This window comes from Ochotona princeps, chromosome 6, assembly GCF_030435755.1.
Source record: "Ochotona princeps isolate mOchPri1 chromosome 6, mOchPri1.hap1, whole genome shotgun sequence".
Classification (NCBI taxonomy): Eukaryota; Metazoa; Chordata; class Mammalia; order Lagomorpha; family Ochotonidae; genus Ochotona; species Ochotona princeps.
The window spans coordinates 67,669,337-67,685,544 of NC_080837.1; the positions used below are offsets into that span (position 1 = coordinate 67,669,337).

General features: G+C 40.3%; 1 protein-coding gene across 2 annotated transcripts in view; it reads right to left on the reverse strand.

The window, feature by feature from the left end:
- Positions 1-16,208, reverse strand: part of MAP4K5 (mitogen-activated protein kinase kinase kinase kinase 5) — a 107,145-nt gene that overhangs the window by 89,948 nt on the left and 989 nt on the right. The window lies entirely within an intron of this gene.

The following is a 16,208-nucleotide window of genomic DNA, read 5'->3' on the forward strand; positions in this document are numbered from 1 at the left end:
AAAACAAAACAAAAGGCAGAGAGACAGAATATGTAGATGGGTCACAGAGACCCACAGAAATCTCAAAACCTGCTGCCTCACACCCTTAACAAACAAAACAAACAAGGCTGGGCATAGTTGAAGCTAATTAGTTCTTAGCTTCAACTCAATACGGGTCTCCCAGAGATAGATGGCAGCAAACCAAGAACTTGAGCCATTACCTATTTCTTCCCAGAGTGTGCACCAACAGTAAGCCAGAATGAAAAGAGAAGCCAGGACAGGAACCTAGGCACTCCAATATGGAAAGTGGCATTCAAAGGGGTGGCTCAGGAAAGTATTAATTGCATGGCATTTAACAGATTTTAGCAGTGACTTATGAAGAAATAAATTACTGTGAAAATAACATAATGGTTATTTTGTATGGTGATTTTCAATGTAAAAGAATAAGAACTATTTTACATCTAAAACCTTAAGTAATCTCAGGCTTCAAAAATTTAAATATAAGAGCCATTGGTAGCATAACAAAGTAATATACATGGACTTACTTAACAGTGACAGTTGACTTATTTAGGCTGTAAATTTCAGGCAAGGAATACAATGCTTAACTTTATGACAACGACTGATACAAATATCTACATCAGGCTATTCATTTTTGTCTTCCAAGTAAAAAGTATTAAGGCAGTGCACTCTGCTATTCGCTGGAAATGAAATTTTTAAAAAATCTATACTTCCCAATCACAGATTATCAATCGCCAACAACATAAACATATAGAATACATTTCTCCAAGAATTCAAAACAATCAATTCTCATTTTAGACCAGTCAGAAGCAAATCACTCGGTCTCAAGTTTGGAAACACCATCCTCACACTGGTACAGTGTTCTCCTCTGCTGCGCCCCCTCCACCTTTTAGCCTGGAGTTACCCTCCAGGACTCATGCTCATTGTCACCTCCTGTGGGAAGTCTCTCCTGCTATCTACAGGATGGGTAAAGACAGGTTACCACAACTCGGGGCAGGATGCTCTCAAAGTGTGTGTCACATGGTAGATGCTTTGCAAAATGATGATGGTAAGAAGGTTATCATTTTCTTTATTAAAAAAAAAAAATCCTACCAGTCTTTATAGCAGTTTTTATTCATGTGTCAAAAACCAGAAGTGATCAAGACTGTTTTCAGTATGTGAGTGGGTAAACAAACTGCTTTACATCTGTAACAGAATGCTATGCAACAATTAAGAGTCCTCAAACCATGAAAAGGAGAAAATCTAAATGTGGAAATCTGAAGTGAAAGGCTTAACAATGTTGTATGAAAAGGCTACATACCACACCATTCTGGGAAAGGTGAAACGACCGAGACAGCAAGGAGAGAAATGTCGGCCAAGGGGTTAGGAAGAGGACAGGGAGGGGGAAATGCGTGAAGCACAAGGGATGCTTATGGTGGTGAACCTGTTCTGCACGATACCACAATGGTGGATGCAAGTCATTATGTAGCTGTCACACTCATGAACAAAACCAAGAGGAAACCTTAAGGTAAACTATAGTCATAATAATGGAACAATGTGACTTTCATTATTCCCACAAATGTGCCAAGCTAATACAAGATGTTACTGAAAGAGGAAGATGTGTGCAGAGAATAGGATAAATCTAATCTTTGTATCAGCTCAGTTACTTGGTAAATTTAAGTCTGTTAATTCCTAAAAAACACACAATTATTTTTTAAATAACATTTTCAGATACTTTCAATTTTTATGATTAGAATCAACACAAACCATCACTGAAGGCTTTGAACAATCACAAAATCACATAAAACAATGGTGGGATCTTAAAATTTTCCATTCCCACACAGAAGTCAAAATATATCACATGTAGTTACAGAAATTAAAACAATATAAAGCATAACTCCCACTTCTGGAGATGCTAAATGTCAGTCTCCATTTTGACGACATCTTTCTGTTCTCTTTAGTGGAAGAATCGATGGTCAAATGTTTGTACTCTGTAATTTTCCAGCTGATTTTTAAAACAGAAAGCAGTACCAGGCTCTTTTATAATGAAAGGCAAAGAGGCTTTCAGAAAAAAAAAAAAATCTTCTAAACAGAGACTTCACAGATTTGATTTACTAAAGAGATCTTTCAGAAATTTAACCATAAAATTTCACACTGCAATCCAAAAGAATTTTGTTTTGGTTTTTGAAACGCAACATTTCTCTCACATGAGTTAAACATGAAATTCTCAGTTCCTTCTAACGCTAACACACAAGAATTTAAAGAGCCTGCCCTATACCTATAAAATAATTTACTGAAGAATCACAAAAGCATCTCTCGTAAAAAGGATCTAAGTATATTATTCAATACCACTCACTTCAGTAAGCTATTGGTATATACTAATATTCATACTTAAGAGTATACTTAACCCCCAGAAATCTAATAAAATATGTTAATACGGTTACATATCTTATTAAACTCTCATTAATAAGGAACTAATACTATCAGTTGGGAAAGCATCTTATTAAATGGAATCAATATTCCCAAAAACCCAAAAAAGAATCTTGCCAGCTAAATTTCTATTCTAAACATCAATCTCTTTCATTTTTCAATCACATTTTATCATTTAAATTACTACTACAATATTTTAACTCAAATCCTTTTGTTTTTGATAGTTACTAGCAGTCACCTTTAAATTTATACTTGTATAAAGCAAAAAGATTACAATATTATTCAACTGCCAATTTCATAAACTGTGAACTTTTCCACATGCCCTAAGATTTTTAATTGAACTAAAAAACAATTTATTAAAAGAAAGACAAGTCAAAGTATTTTACCAAAAGTTTTCAACATACAATTGGCAGGTAATACTCAACTGTAGCCATTAAGTGGAAAGGAAACTTTTTAAACCAGGAAAAAAGAAATTAGTACATAAGCACAATCACCTGAAGGCCATGGCAGGGGTCAGTGTTGGGGTACAGCACGTTGACCTACTGTTTGCAATACCTGCATCACATATCTGTGTTCTGGTTAGAGTCCAGGCTGCTGTGCTTTTAATCCAGCTCCCTGCCTTGGGCAAACAAAAGATGGCCCGAGTACTTGGGACCCTGCCACCTACTAGTGAGACCTGAATGGAGTTCTGGGCTCCTAGCTTGGGCCTGGTCCAACACGGTTGCTGCTAGCAGTCAACCAGTGGAAAGATGCGTCTCTCTGTTTTCTCCTGTCACTCTGCCTTTGAAATAATAAAAGTTTTTTAGGAATCAATAAAAGATATGGGCAGGGAGCCCATGTTCAGCTCAGAGGTTAAGATGCCCATAGTTCATATCAGGGTGCATTGCTTAATTCTTGGTGATAGCTCCTGACTGTAGCTTCTTGCTAAAGTTGACCCTAATAGTCAGGAGGCATGACTCAAGGAACCATGAGTATCTGTTAAAGGTGTGGGAATCTTGGGGCTGCATTTCCAGCTCTAGCCCATGCCCACCCACGGCAGATAACTAAAGATGATAAATGCCTTGTCTCTCTACCTCATGCATATATATATAAAAAAGAACTATGATACTCAAAACATTCGCCATCAAGATAAATGAAATAGTTTTTGTTTCCTACTTCACTATTCTTCCCATCTCCATTTAGCTTTCCTTCTGCTTATTTTTAAGGTCGCCCAACATAGCCATGAAGCCAACTGAGAGCTTCAGGTTTAAGTGTGTCCCATCTCCCAAAAATCTTCTTTAGCCAAACAACAAAATCCAGATTTGACAAGCTAAGTCCAGTGTAACTGTTCCTTAGAGTCAGAATCATGCACCTCCGATTCAAGAACACAAATTACAACCTAAAAGCAGCAACACCTCACCTATAAGGTTTGAAACATGAAGTAGTTGATTCCTCCACAAATGAAGGAAACACAAAATGTTAAGGGCTGTAAGACTCTATACATGATTCTTTAACAGACATTACTTCCAACTAGTTCACACATTCAATAAATATTATCAAACATTTACTCTACGTCAGACACTGCTGTTAGTGCTGGGGATGCAATGTAACAAAAACATAAAAACAGTTCCTGTCTTCAGAGAGTCCTTAACCAGCCAGAGACACAAGAAATGAATCAATAAAATATAGCAAGGGAATTGTTCTCAAAGGTTACACAAGACAACACTGGAGAGTTTAAAGGTCCAATAATAAAAAAAAAAAACTATAGAAAATTTCCAGAAAAAAATAAATCTAAATAGATCTAAGACAAAGCAGGGGAAGTGTGAGGGGGTAGGAGTCATAAGGGAAAATGGATGGCATAACTCCAAACGAAGGTGCAAAGGCCAGAGAAAAATATGGACAGTTCAAGATGTAACATTATTCTGTATGGAGGGAACCAAGAATGTGAAGAGGATACGATGACAGAAAACAATACTTGTTATTTCCTTCCTTCCTTTTATTTTTTTTTAAAGGTTTCCCAACCACTGGTTCATTTCCCAAATGCCCAGAACAGCCAGGGATGTCCCAGGCCCAAGCCAGAAGAACTCAGGTATCTTAAACACCACTCACAGCCTCCCAGAATGTGCATTAGTAGGCTAGATCAGAAGCTTAGCTGGTACTTGAACCAAGGACTCTGAAATGGGATGTGGCCATCCCATGTGGCAACTAAACCACTGCCCCAAGTGCCAGCCCTACCTTTACCACCCTGCATATCTTGTAGATATCGTATACTAATCTCTATTATCTCCCTTATTCTTTCAAGACTACAGGCCCCCTGATTCAGAGGCTCCTTTTTACCTATTTTCACATTATTCACATGGACTTCAACACTGAAGTTCACTAACTTCTCTCCCAGACTTCATTCGAATTTCAAGATTGGTACTCTTAGCTCCCTTCTGTTCTCCCATTCCAACCAAGTTTCTTCATTTTTGTGCAAGTCATTTCCAAGCTGTCTTCCATGCAGTTATACAGGTCTAGACAGGTCCTCCATCTTTCACAGGAGGCGGTCAGATTGTAGGGTTTCCCGCAGAACAAGGAAGACAAATTCAGAGCCTAAAGCCAAATTGTCCTGATGACTTACATAATAGATATTACAGTTTTCTGCCCAGTCTGTTAAGATACTAGTTTGTCTCTGAAAAAACTTTTCCCAACCTTTTGCCAATATGGGCAGATTTATTAAAAAGGGAATTTCTTTTATGTAAAGTTAAATTGAACTAACTACCTAGGTGTCTTAAAGGCAAAGAAAAGAAAGCAAAGGGCTTAAGTTTTAGAGTAGGGAAGATATTAACTCTCAATCACTGGGCATCCACGCAACTTATCTGGATAACTGGCCAAAATCCAATAAAACTTCAAAACAACTTAAAAATTTTAACTCTAGAAATTTATTTAAAGAAATACTTGGACCTGGCGCAATAGCATAGTGGTTAAAGTCCTTGCCTTGCACACCCAGGATCCCATATGGGTGCCGGTTCTAATCCCTGTGGCCCTGCTTCCCATCCAGCTCCCTGCTTGTGGCCTGGCAAAGCAGTCGAGGATGTCCCAAGGCCTTGGGACCCTGCACCACATAGGAGACCCGGAGCAAGCTCCTAGCTTCCCTGGCTTCAGATTGGCTCAGCTCCAGTTGTTGTGGCCGCTTGGGGAGTGAACCATCAGATGGAAGATCTTCCTCTCTGTCTCTCCTCCTCTCTGTATATCTGCCTTTCCAATAAGAAAAAATAAATAAATTTTTAAAAATAAGTAAATAAAAAGGAATAAAAACAAAAGTGATCCATGCTGAGGAAAGGAAGGAAAACATGGCAAAGTAAGTTCTATCCAGAAACCTGTGCTACTGGAAAAAACACTTTTCCCAGAAAAGTAACAGGCAAGGAACTCAAGGATCTTCACTATGTATTGTAAAAGTTGTTAATTTACAGCAAGTTTTTTAAATGCATTTGGTTATATTCACATTGAGTTCTTTCTGATTTTGGTAACAGGGTTAAATGGGGCAAGAAAACACAGGGCAGCTAAAAAGGAGGTGTTAGTGTGTGTGTGACAAGTGACAGACTGGGTCACAGGACACAGGTGGAAGTTATTAGTATGCTCAAATGCTCTGTTAAATTAGGCAAATAAAAACAGAAGATAGATTAACCCACCTGAAATAACTAGCTTTTTTTCATTCATAATAGCATTGGAATTTAATAGGACTCAGTTAATCCAAGCAACAATAATCATACCTAAGTTCCAGCAAAGTAAGGGTAAGAGGAAAGGCCATTAGGAAGGGCATCCAACAGCAAGGAAAAGGGCAGTTTCTGCTTTTACTCATTTGCATATAGGGTGACTAACAGAAAAATCATCCTGAAGGTGAAGACAAATCATGCCTGGAATCCAAGTGGAAAACATGAGGGTGTGAGTAACCACCAGGGGCTAACAAGGAAGCCTCCGAGAACTGGTGCTGAGAGCTCAAGTTCATATGCATACTCAAATCAGTCCATCAAAGTCCTCATTTCCCAGCAAACTAGAAAGACTGCCAAGCCCATTTTTAATTATAATTAGTACATATCTTATAATATAATAGGAAATGTGTAAAGCAGTGAACTTAGTGTGAGGGAAAAAGTACACTGATGAGATGTATTATTTACATTTGTCATTTTCATCAGATTTTATTTTCACGAAAAGGTTGAAAGCTAGGAGCTGGTAAGTACCTGCAAGGACAAACCAGCCAAACTGCACAAAACACCACGGGAGATTACAATATTTAACGCAGAGTTAGATTAGGACTAACCTCACCTTGCCTTTTTCAGACTCATATACCCTCTCCAACTAGTCCTTTCCATAACTGGAAAGCAGCAGCCTTCTATTAACCAACGAACATGTACAAACACTCAAAAAGTCCCACACTGCCAAGCCAAAAAGCCTATTCTAATTTATCTGATCTTAGACAAAGTTCTCAAACTGACAAAGAAGCTCTGAGAGTACAGGTCTCACTTGCTAACCGGCTTCACGTTCCTCTTCCCGTGTTCTTGATCTAAAGCCACAATTTAGAGTTAGAAGTTAAAAGTTTCAAAACATTTTGGAAACAAAAGCAAAATAAAAAAGAAATACTAGTGAATTTCCACATTATTTCATTTATCTACATCAAGAACACACTGAAAATGCTGAACCTATTTTAAAACACACAGACAGAGAATATAACATATATCTTAAGTCCCCTCTGGCTGTGTCCACAAGTCACTTCTGGGACCAGAGTATGTACGCCTGCAGGAGTTGAACATATGACTATGTTCAACTTTAAGTAGACTGGCGTTTTAAAATAACTTGCTCCCACCTGTAGCCCATAGCTTCACATACACAATCAGAACCATGCTCGTGTCCTCTTTTTTTAGGTAGTCACAACATAAGCTTACTTATGAAGAGTATGAAAAATAAATACTGAAGATCATTTTAGCCAGATGGTTGACTTATAGAATACATGTCCACAACTCACCCCAAGAAAACATGTTTTATCCTCCCAGTGTACGATAATTAACACAGCATCCATTTAAAATTTTCAGACAGATATACACTAGCTTAATAAAGAACATAATTTGGGGTTTTCTTTTTAGGATTTATTTATTTATTATTTTATTTATTTAGAAAGGTAGATTTCACAGAGCAGCAGGGACAGAGAGAGAACTCTTCCATCTATCAATCCACACCCAAATGGCTGCAATGGCTTGAGAAGAGCTTAGCTGATCCAAAGCCAGGCACCAAGAGCTTCTTTCATGCCTCCAATGTGGATGTAGGGTCTCAAGGCTTTGGGCCTTTCTCTGCTACCTTCCTAGGTCAAAGCAGGTAGTTGCAATCTATAATGGGGAAGACATGGAAACAACAGATGCTGGTTGAAAGAGGAATGGATAAAGAAACTGTGGTACTGGATTTATTTATTTTTATTGGAAAGTCAGATATACAGAAAGGAGGAGAGACAGAGAGGAAGATCCTCCATCCGATGATTCACTCGCCAAGTGAGTGCAATGGCTGCTGCTGCGCCAATCCGAAGCCAGGAGCCAAGAGCCTCCTCTGGGCCTCCCACGCAGGCGCAGGGTCCCAAAGCTTCAGGCCGTCCTCGACTGCTTTCCCAGGCCACAAGCAGGGAGCTGAACGGGAAGCAGGGCTGCCAGGATTAGAACTAGCGCCCAAATGGGATCCTGAGTGTGCAAAGCGAGGACTTTAATAATTGCTATGCATGGGCTCGGCAGCGTGGCCTAGTGGCTAAGGTCCTCACCTTGATCCCATATGGGCGCTGGTTCTAATCCCGGAGGCTCCACTTCCTCTCTCTCTCTCTCCTCCTCTCAGTATATCTGACTTTGTAATAAAAATAAAATAAATCTTTAAAAAAAAAATAATCGCTATGCTATTGCGCCAGGCCCAAACTGTTTCTTTTTAATGTATCTTTATTCTTTCTAACATACCATACAGTTTTGGGTTTTGTTTTGTTTTGTTTTGTTTTGTTTTTTACTGTTTTTTCACTCTATCCCTCATCCCTGAAGATAAGTTCCAGCACAGAGCAGATCACTGTCTACTTGGTTCACTGAACAAGTACCAGTGTCCAGGACCGGGTCTCCTATAAATCTGCTGAATGTTCAATAATCTGTTCTACCCTATCATTCCAGTTCTCCATAGGATAATGTGCTTCACACTAACTTATCAGGGAACACACAGAGATGGGAATCAATAAATGAGGTTCTCAGAGCACGCGAGAGAAAGAGCGAATTATATATTTACCTCCTATCTTGGTCTCTAACAGTCTCATCCTAAATTTTTGCAGTTAATACTTTCCTAAATTTTCCATTCCTCCCAAATTCCTTCTCTAGATTCCTTCTCAGTGAAACTCCTTCTCTAGCTCAGCAATCCTCTTTGTCACCTGAAATGGTGGCTGAACTCTGTAATCACTCACTCAGTCTCCATGGGAGAACAAAAGCAGACAATGGGGGAGGAACCTCTGCATGCCTCATCTCTTGCCCTTTCATAGCTAAATAGCTGTGAGAAGCAGGACACTTCCCTTTTATTTCCTTATTTAGCATTCACACCTCAACGCCTCTGTTCTTTTTTTTTTTTTAAGCTGCATTTATTTATTTGAACATCCAGAACTAGAAAGAGTGGGAAAGAAAATCTTCTGTTCAGTGGTTCACTCCCCAAACTACCAAAATTCCCAGGGCTGGACTAGGTTGAAGCCAGGAGCCTGGACCTCCATCTAGGTCTCCCAGGTGAGTGGCAGGTGTTTAAGTACTTTGGCCTCCTTCTATTGCTTTCCCAAACACATTTGCAGGGAGCTAAAATGGGAAATGGAGCTACTGTAGGGTGGAGCAGGAAATGCCAATGGTGTAGGCAGAGGCTTAACCCACTGCATCATAATACCAACGTTTCCTCTGCTCTTAGTCCTTTCATTCTTGGACCACTGTTGCTGCAAGACTATTTATGAAACACATGCTATGTTATAGGCACCATGCTAGCACAGCTGATTCAGTGGCAAGTTCCCTATTTCCGTTTAGTTTGAATCTAGCAACAAGGAAAAATACTGAGTGAGGGCCCTGTGCTGTGGCTTGTTGAGTAAAGCTGCCACCGTATGATCAGCATTTCCATACAGACACAGGTTCCAGTGCTGGTTCCTCCACTTCTGATCCAGCTCCCTGCTAATGTGCCTGGGACAGCAGTGGAGGATGGCCCCAGTGCTTGGACCCCTGCATCCATATGGGAGACTGAGAAGAAGCTCCTAGCTTCTGGTTTCAGACTAACACAGCTCTGGCTACAGTGACCATTTGGAGAGTAAACCAGCAGATGGAAGCTCACTCTTTCCCTCTTCTGCCTTCCAAATAAATCAGTTAAACACACACACACAAAACCCAGACCCCACAAATGTGCTATTTCCTAACTTTGTTGATAGCATCAAAGCTGTCATCCAAGCTAGAAATTTTAATGCCATCATTCTGCCCCAGGCCCTGCACAGTGATCACCAGGGGTTGCTTAGCTTCTAAATCTGATTCAAAACTAACGTATTCTTTCACCTCCTAATACTTTGGTGTCCAACCCTGGGCTTGCATTAACTCTCATCTGAATTATTCTGTAGCAAGTTCCTTCACTTTCAGTCATTCTGTACGCATCCTCTCCAGTACACCATGAAGATTTCCCGTTCAAATGTTTCCTCAGTACCTTATGAGACACAAAGTTCATAATCTGGTTGTTCTCTGCCTATTACGTCTCTGCACGTACTATTCCCAGACCTCAGGTATCTTTGCCTACCTTCATTGAGAAAGTACCCTATTTTTTTCACAAATCCAGCTGACGTTCCTTCCTTTGTTAATCTTTTCTGGTTTACTTCCTCCTCTTCCCCCTACCATGTCACTTACCAAAACAACCAAAATTTATATGCGTTTTCCTGGCTAAATTATATATTCTTTGTTAATGGCATACTGTCTTCTGTTTGCATCCACACACAGTACACAAAGTCGGCACTCACTAAGTACTTGCTGAACGACTGAATGGGATCTATCAGGTACTGTCTCTATACAATGGGAACCTGGAGTATGTTTCAAATGATGAAGTTATTCCAGAGTTGTGCCTGTGATTGAGGGAGCTAATGGGAGAACATGTATACAGAGGGCTTCACCCGGTTAGCCCCAATTTGTCTACTGCCCAGAGGACAAGACTTCATCTACAATTTGTGGAAGTAATAAGACTATAGGGCAAAGGTTTCTAGACACATTGTTATTCATAGTTATACAAAGATTTAAAATTGGAAATAACAAACATGAAACAGTATAATTAAATGAAGCTTCAATCAGTGGATCCCTTAAAGTTAGCATTTTTTAAGAATATTTAATGATGGGAAAATGTGAGTCACTCCAACAGAGCAGGATAAAGAAATACATCAAGATCTCAGCAAAAAAATTAAACAAAACTATTTGTGGAACACTCTGGTTAAAAACACAGTGGGGCTGGCACTACAGCGTAGCAGGTAAAGAATTTGCCTAAGGTGCCAGCATTCTATGTGAGTACCAGTTCTTGTGCCAGCTTCTCTATTTCTGATCCAGCTTGCTGCTAAAATGCCTGGGAAAGAAGCAGAGGATGGCTCAAGTCCTTGGGCCCCTGTACTCATGAGGGAGACCTGGATGAGGTTTCAGACTTCGGGACTTACCTGAGGATAGAAAATCTCTCTCTGGCTCTCCTTTCTCTCTGTAGCTGTCTTTCAAATAAATAAAGGTCTTGTATAGGCTTTTTTCAAAAAAACACTTAGGAAAAAAACTTGAACAAATTACATTAAATTATTAACACTTTAACTACTTTTCTATATGGTGACTTAACAAATATTCATAGAACATCTACCTACTTGTCACAACACAGTGGCATGTAAGAGACAACTACGTGTTTCTGCCCTCTGGAAATAAGCATCTCCTACTACCACCATCAATTGGAAAAAGCAATAAACCTTTGAAAGAAGTACTGAGGACTGCTCACTATAAATTTACATCCCACAAAGGTAAAAAAAAAAAAATTCCTAGAGTATCTCTGGAATCTAGACTAGAAACAATTTTGATACACATATTTGGATAAAGACTGCCATATGGCTGGTACTGTTGACTATGTGACTACCACATTAGTTCTAGAACATGGTGGAAAGAACTCTCCATATTTCCCCCATCCTATTAGCAAATTTAAGTTTTATAGTATATAACGCTTGCTCAGTTGAAATTAAATCTGTAATTCATCATCTACCCCATTCCTTTTCTCTTCTGTGCTCCCTTCTCTTCCACTTCCTGCTCTCCACCCTCATTGTTTAGTCCATTTGTGTAGGACAACCATTAACACTGCTATTCTACTTTCAGCCAGGGAACAGCAAGTTTAAGGCCAAGCTCTCCTTCTTGGGGATTGACAGAAAAGACAGGAGCCTCAGAGGGCTCTGCAGTTTTGCAGACTGTAAAGAATAATCCAGGGAGCCAGTGTTGGAGCACAATGAGTTAAGTGGCTGCCTGCAACACCAGTATTACACATGGGTACCAGTACCCAATGAGTTTGTGCTCCTTTTGCTCTGCTTCCCATCTAGCTCCCTGCTACTGCAACTGGGAAAGCAGCAGAAGCAGGCCCAAGTGCTGGGACCTTTTGTCACATGTGTGGAAGACTTGGAAGAAGCTCCTGACTTTTGGGAGTCAAGCAGTGGAATAAAAAATTCTTTCTCTCTTTGAATAACTTTTCCAAATAAATTAATTAAGTGTGCAAAATAACTTAAAAAAATAGTAATCCACAATTTCAAAGCTATAGTTCTTTCAAATCTTCTGCTTCATAAGATGTTTCAAGTGTTTAAAAAAAAATAGTGGAGCCAACATTGAAAACAACTCATTTATCCTCGAAATTCACTGTATTGTGCTAGTTTATGCCACAGATTGACAAGTGTTTTAAAATTTACTATGCTTTTCATCTCTTCAGAAATACTGATACACAGTTAAAGTTGACTCAAAAGCTCAGCACTAAAGTCTTTCTTTTAGGCAAATTACGAAATATACACTGACAAGATGCCACAGAATTAAGATCACTGATAATGAATAGACTGAGATAATTTTTCAGAAACATTTTCTCATGAAACTCAAATATTTGAAACATGTAATAAACATACATATGCAGAAATCACAAAAGACATTGATGGAACCTAGTGTTACATTCTAACTCAAGCATTGGTAGGTAGGCATTTGGCTTAATGATTAGGAAACCACTTACGACACCACATTCCACAATAAAGAGCTTGGGTTCCACATGTGGGGCAGCATCCAGCTCCTGACTTCAATTTCCTACTAACATAGATCCTGGGAAGCTGAAGGCTCAAGGAACAGCATTCCTGCCCCCTACACTGGGGGACCTGGATTGAATTCCTGGAACTCTGGCTCCTGGTTTTGTGTGGTCCAGGCCCTGCCACTATAAGCTTTCAGGAAGTGAACCAGTAGATAAGAACCCTCTCTTTGTCTTTCATGTAACAATTCTTAAAAAAAAAAAAAATTGTGTATTTCCATTGCAAAGTCACATATATATATATAGAGAGAGAGAGAGGAGGAGAGACAGAGAAATATCTTCCGTACAATGATTCACTCCCCAGGTGACTGCAACAGCTGGAGCTGTGCTGATCCAGGAGCCAGGAGCTCTTCCAAGTCTCCCACGCAGGTGCAGGGTCCCAAAGCTTTGGGCCGTCCTGGACTGCTTTTCCGAGGCCACGGGCAGGAAGCTGGATGGGAAATGGGGCCACCGGATTAGAACCGGTGCCCATATGGGATCCCAGGCACATTCAAGGTGAGGACTTTAGCCGATAGATGAAGGCACTGGGCCTCATGTAACAATTCTTTTTTTTTTTTTGTGGGTAATACCATTTCTTCATTAATTACATTGTATTACATGACACAGTTTAACAATTCTTAATACTAATTTAATGTTGTGATACCAACAGCAAAGGTTCAGAGTACTGGCTGGCAGGACCACTGCCAGTTATCCGCCTATTCAGAAATTTTGAGGAAGCAATTACTCCTGGGCCTGGCGCTATAGCGTAGTGGTTAAAGTCCTTGCCTTGAATGCCGAGATCCCATATGGGCACCAGTTCTAATCCCGCCAGGCCCACTTCCCATCCAGCTCCCTGCTTGTGGCCTGGCAAAGCAGTCGAGGATGGCCCAAAGTCTTGGGACCCTGCACTGCATTGGAGACCCAGAAGAAGCTCCTGGCTCCTGGCTTCAGATTGGTTCAGCTCCATCCGTTGCGGCCGCTTGGGGAGTGAATCATCGGACGGAAGATCTTCCTCTCTGTCTCTCCACCTCTCTGTATATCTGCCATTCTAATTTAAAAAAAAATCTTTTTGTTTAAAGATTTATTTATTTTTATGGAAAGGCAGATATACAGAGAGGTGGAGAGACAGGGAGGAAGATCTTCTGTCCGATGATTCACTCCCCAGGTGAGCACAACGGCCGGTGCTGTGCCGATCCAAAGCCAGGAGCCAGGAGCCAAGAGCCAGGAACTTCCTCCAGGTCTCCCACACGGGTGCAGGAACCCAAGGCTTTGGGCCATCCTTGACTGCTTTCCCAGGCCACAGGCAGGGAGCTGGATGGGAAGTGGGGCTCGTGGGATTAGAACTGGTTCCCATACGGGATCCCGGTGCGTTCAAGGCGAGGACTTTAGTTGCTATGCCACCACACCAAGCCTGAAAAAATAAACAAATCTTAAAAGAAAGTACTTACTCTTAGCTTGATATGTATAATTCTGGGTGCTATTGGAGACAGAACTGTGAACAAGAAACAGATAAATACTCCTGCCCTCATGGAGCATTTGTCGAATGAGATAAAAAGGGGAAAAAATTGAGTGGAACATTGTTAGATGATTATATATACAAAGAAAAAAAAGAAGAAGAAAATGAAGAGGATGTAAACTAAGGAGGAAAGGAGCAAGTCATTTAGCTACCTGGGAAGACACCTCCAACAGAGGAAATACCATGCATAAAGGCCAAAGGTAGGAAGCTGCTTACTATGTTCAAAGAAGGGCAAGCAGGCCAATGCGGTTAACACGGAATGAGGGAGGGCCTGAAGCAGAGGAGATGCGAGAGATACAGGCAAGGTCTGGGCTCGCTGGGGGAGTGTCCAGGAAAGGATTTCAAGGACTGGCAGGAAAGCAACAGGTAGACACAAGAAGGGCCAATTCCTGATAATTAGAACAAAAGAGAGCAAGACAGGAGACATGAACGTTTTAAGGATATTTAGGAATCAGGGACTAGCCTAGTGTGCAGTAAGTATACACTAAGTGTAACATCAAGTGTGAGGAGAGAGGATCATGAGTTTGGAGGGGTGTGTGAAGATGAGGTATAATAAATACTTAGTCTCTGAATCTTAGTCTTAGCAGCCTGTTTGAGAGACACAGGGTAAGAAACAGGCACCTCAACACAACCTGTGCTTTTCCTGGCAGGAATAAAGCCCTGCTCCAGATAAGTTGCTTTAGCTGCTGTATCTCTAAAGAAAACAGGCAATGGTGGTCAGCTTTCTGCAGGGGAAATGAGTCCTTTAATTTTCTTGTAGGGAGAAGAGAAAGCTAGAACTGGAATTGAGACTGATGCACAATCAACGTGATCTAAACTTGTCTAATACATAGTGAATCATAAGACAAAGATGACCTAAAAATGGCACTAAGGCAGCAAATAGCAATTTCCATGTTTAAAAGAGCATTCCACAAACTGAGTAATACAGGGGTAAACAATGAAAGAGTTCATCAACTCTAGTTTTACATAAAAAGGAGAATCCTGTAAAAAAAAAAAAATAGCTGGGATGCCAACAACTCAGACAACTCAGTACTTAGAAGGGTACCCAGTAAAGGAAAGTCAATGCCTATTTATTGAATTTAAAAAATCTTGCCACTGGAGCTCATCACAGTAGAATCAAAACTATCTAAGAGCTGTCATGACCACCTTGAATTGCTACTACTAATAGGGAGAAAATTACACAAATGCAAATAAGCTGGAAGAAAGGGTATTTTCTTTCCTATCACCTGTGCAAAACAAGGAATGACCCACAGAGGCATGTACTGGTTAGTTACCCACAGGACACAGGGCCATTTCAGCTATGTGCCAGTCTCTGGTTTGCAAGAATGGTGTGCATGCTCTTCAGCCAGCTGCCAATCCAATACACCAAGACGCTGTTGCAAAAAGTAAGGGAACTTTCAGGTAATATCTCCAAAGTTGCGTTAATGCTTCCTTTGTGGAACAGAGAACAAAAAGCAATCTCTAACAATCTCTTTCCTCTCAGCTGTTGGAGAACCCAGTGTTGGTTTGCTTTAAATCCTAAATTAAGACGATTCAACTTCACTGACACAGTTTGTCTAAAGTCACAGAAAGAGCAGCGGTTGGAGGGCATGTAGAGACCGACACATTCACACACACACACACACACACACACACACAGAGGTGCACACACATACACACACACATGCAGATCTTATCCATCCACTGTGGTTATGGGATGTTACAAACCCAAAACAGGGGAATTGCTAATATAGGAGAAAAAAAGAAGCCAGCAAGCCGCTATTACATTTTGAATCATCAACCAGATACAAATGATGAAACTCCTGCCAGGAAAACTATCTACTACATGGAATGATAGTTGTAAACATACCACTTTAACCCAACATTAGGTTGCCAACAGCCAGAATTTAGAAACAGGATTTCACAGGACTTCTGTTTAAAGTTATTGCTTAATTCAGTCAAGCTCATCCAATAAACTTTTTGTTTTTATGCCCGAAAGTCAATATTCTCTGCTATT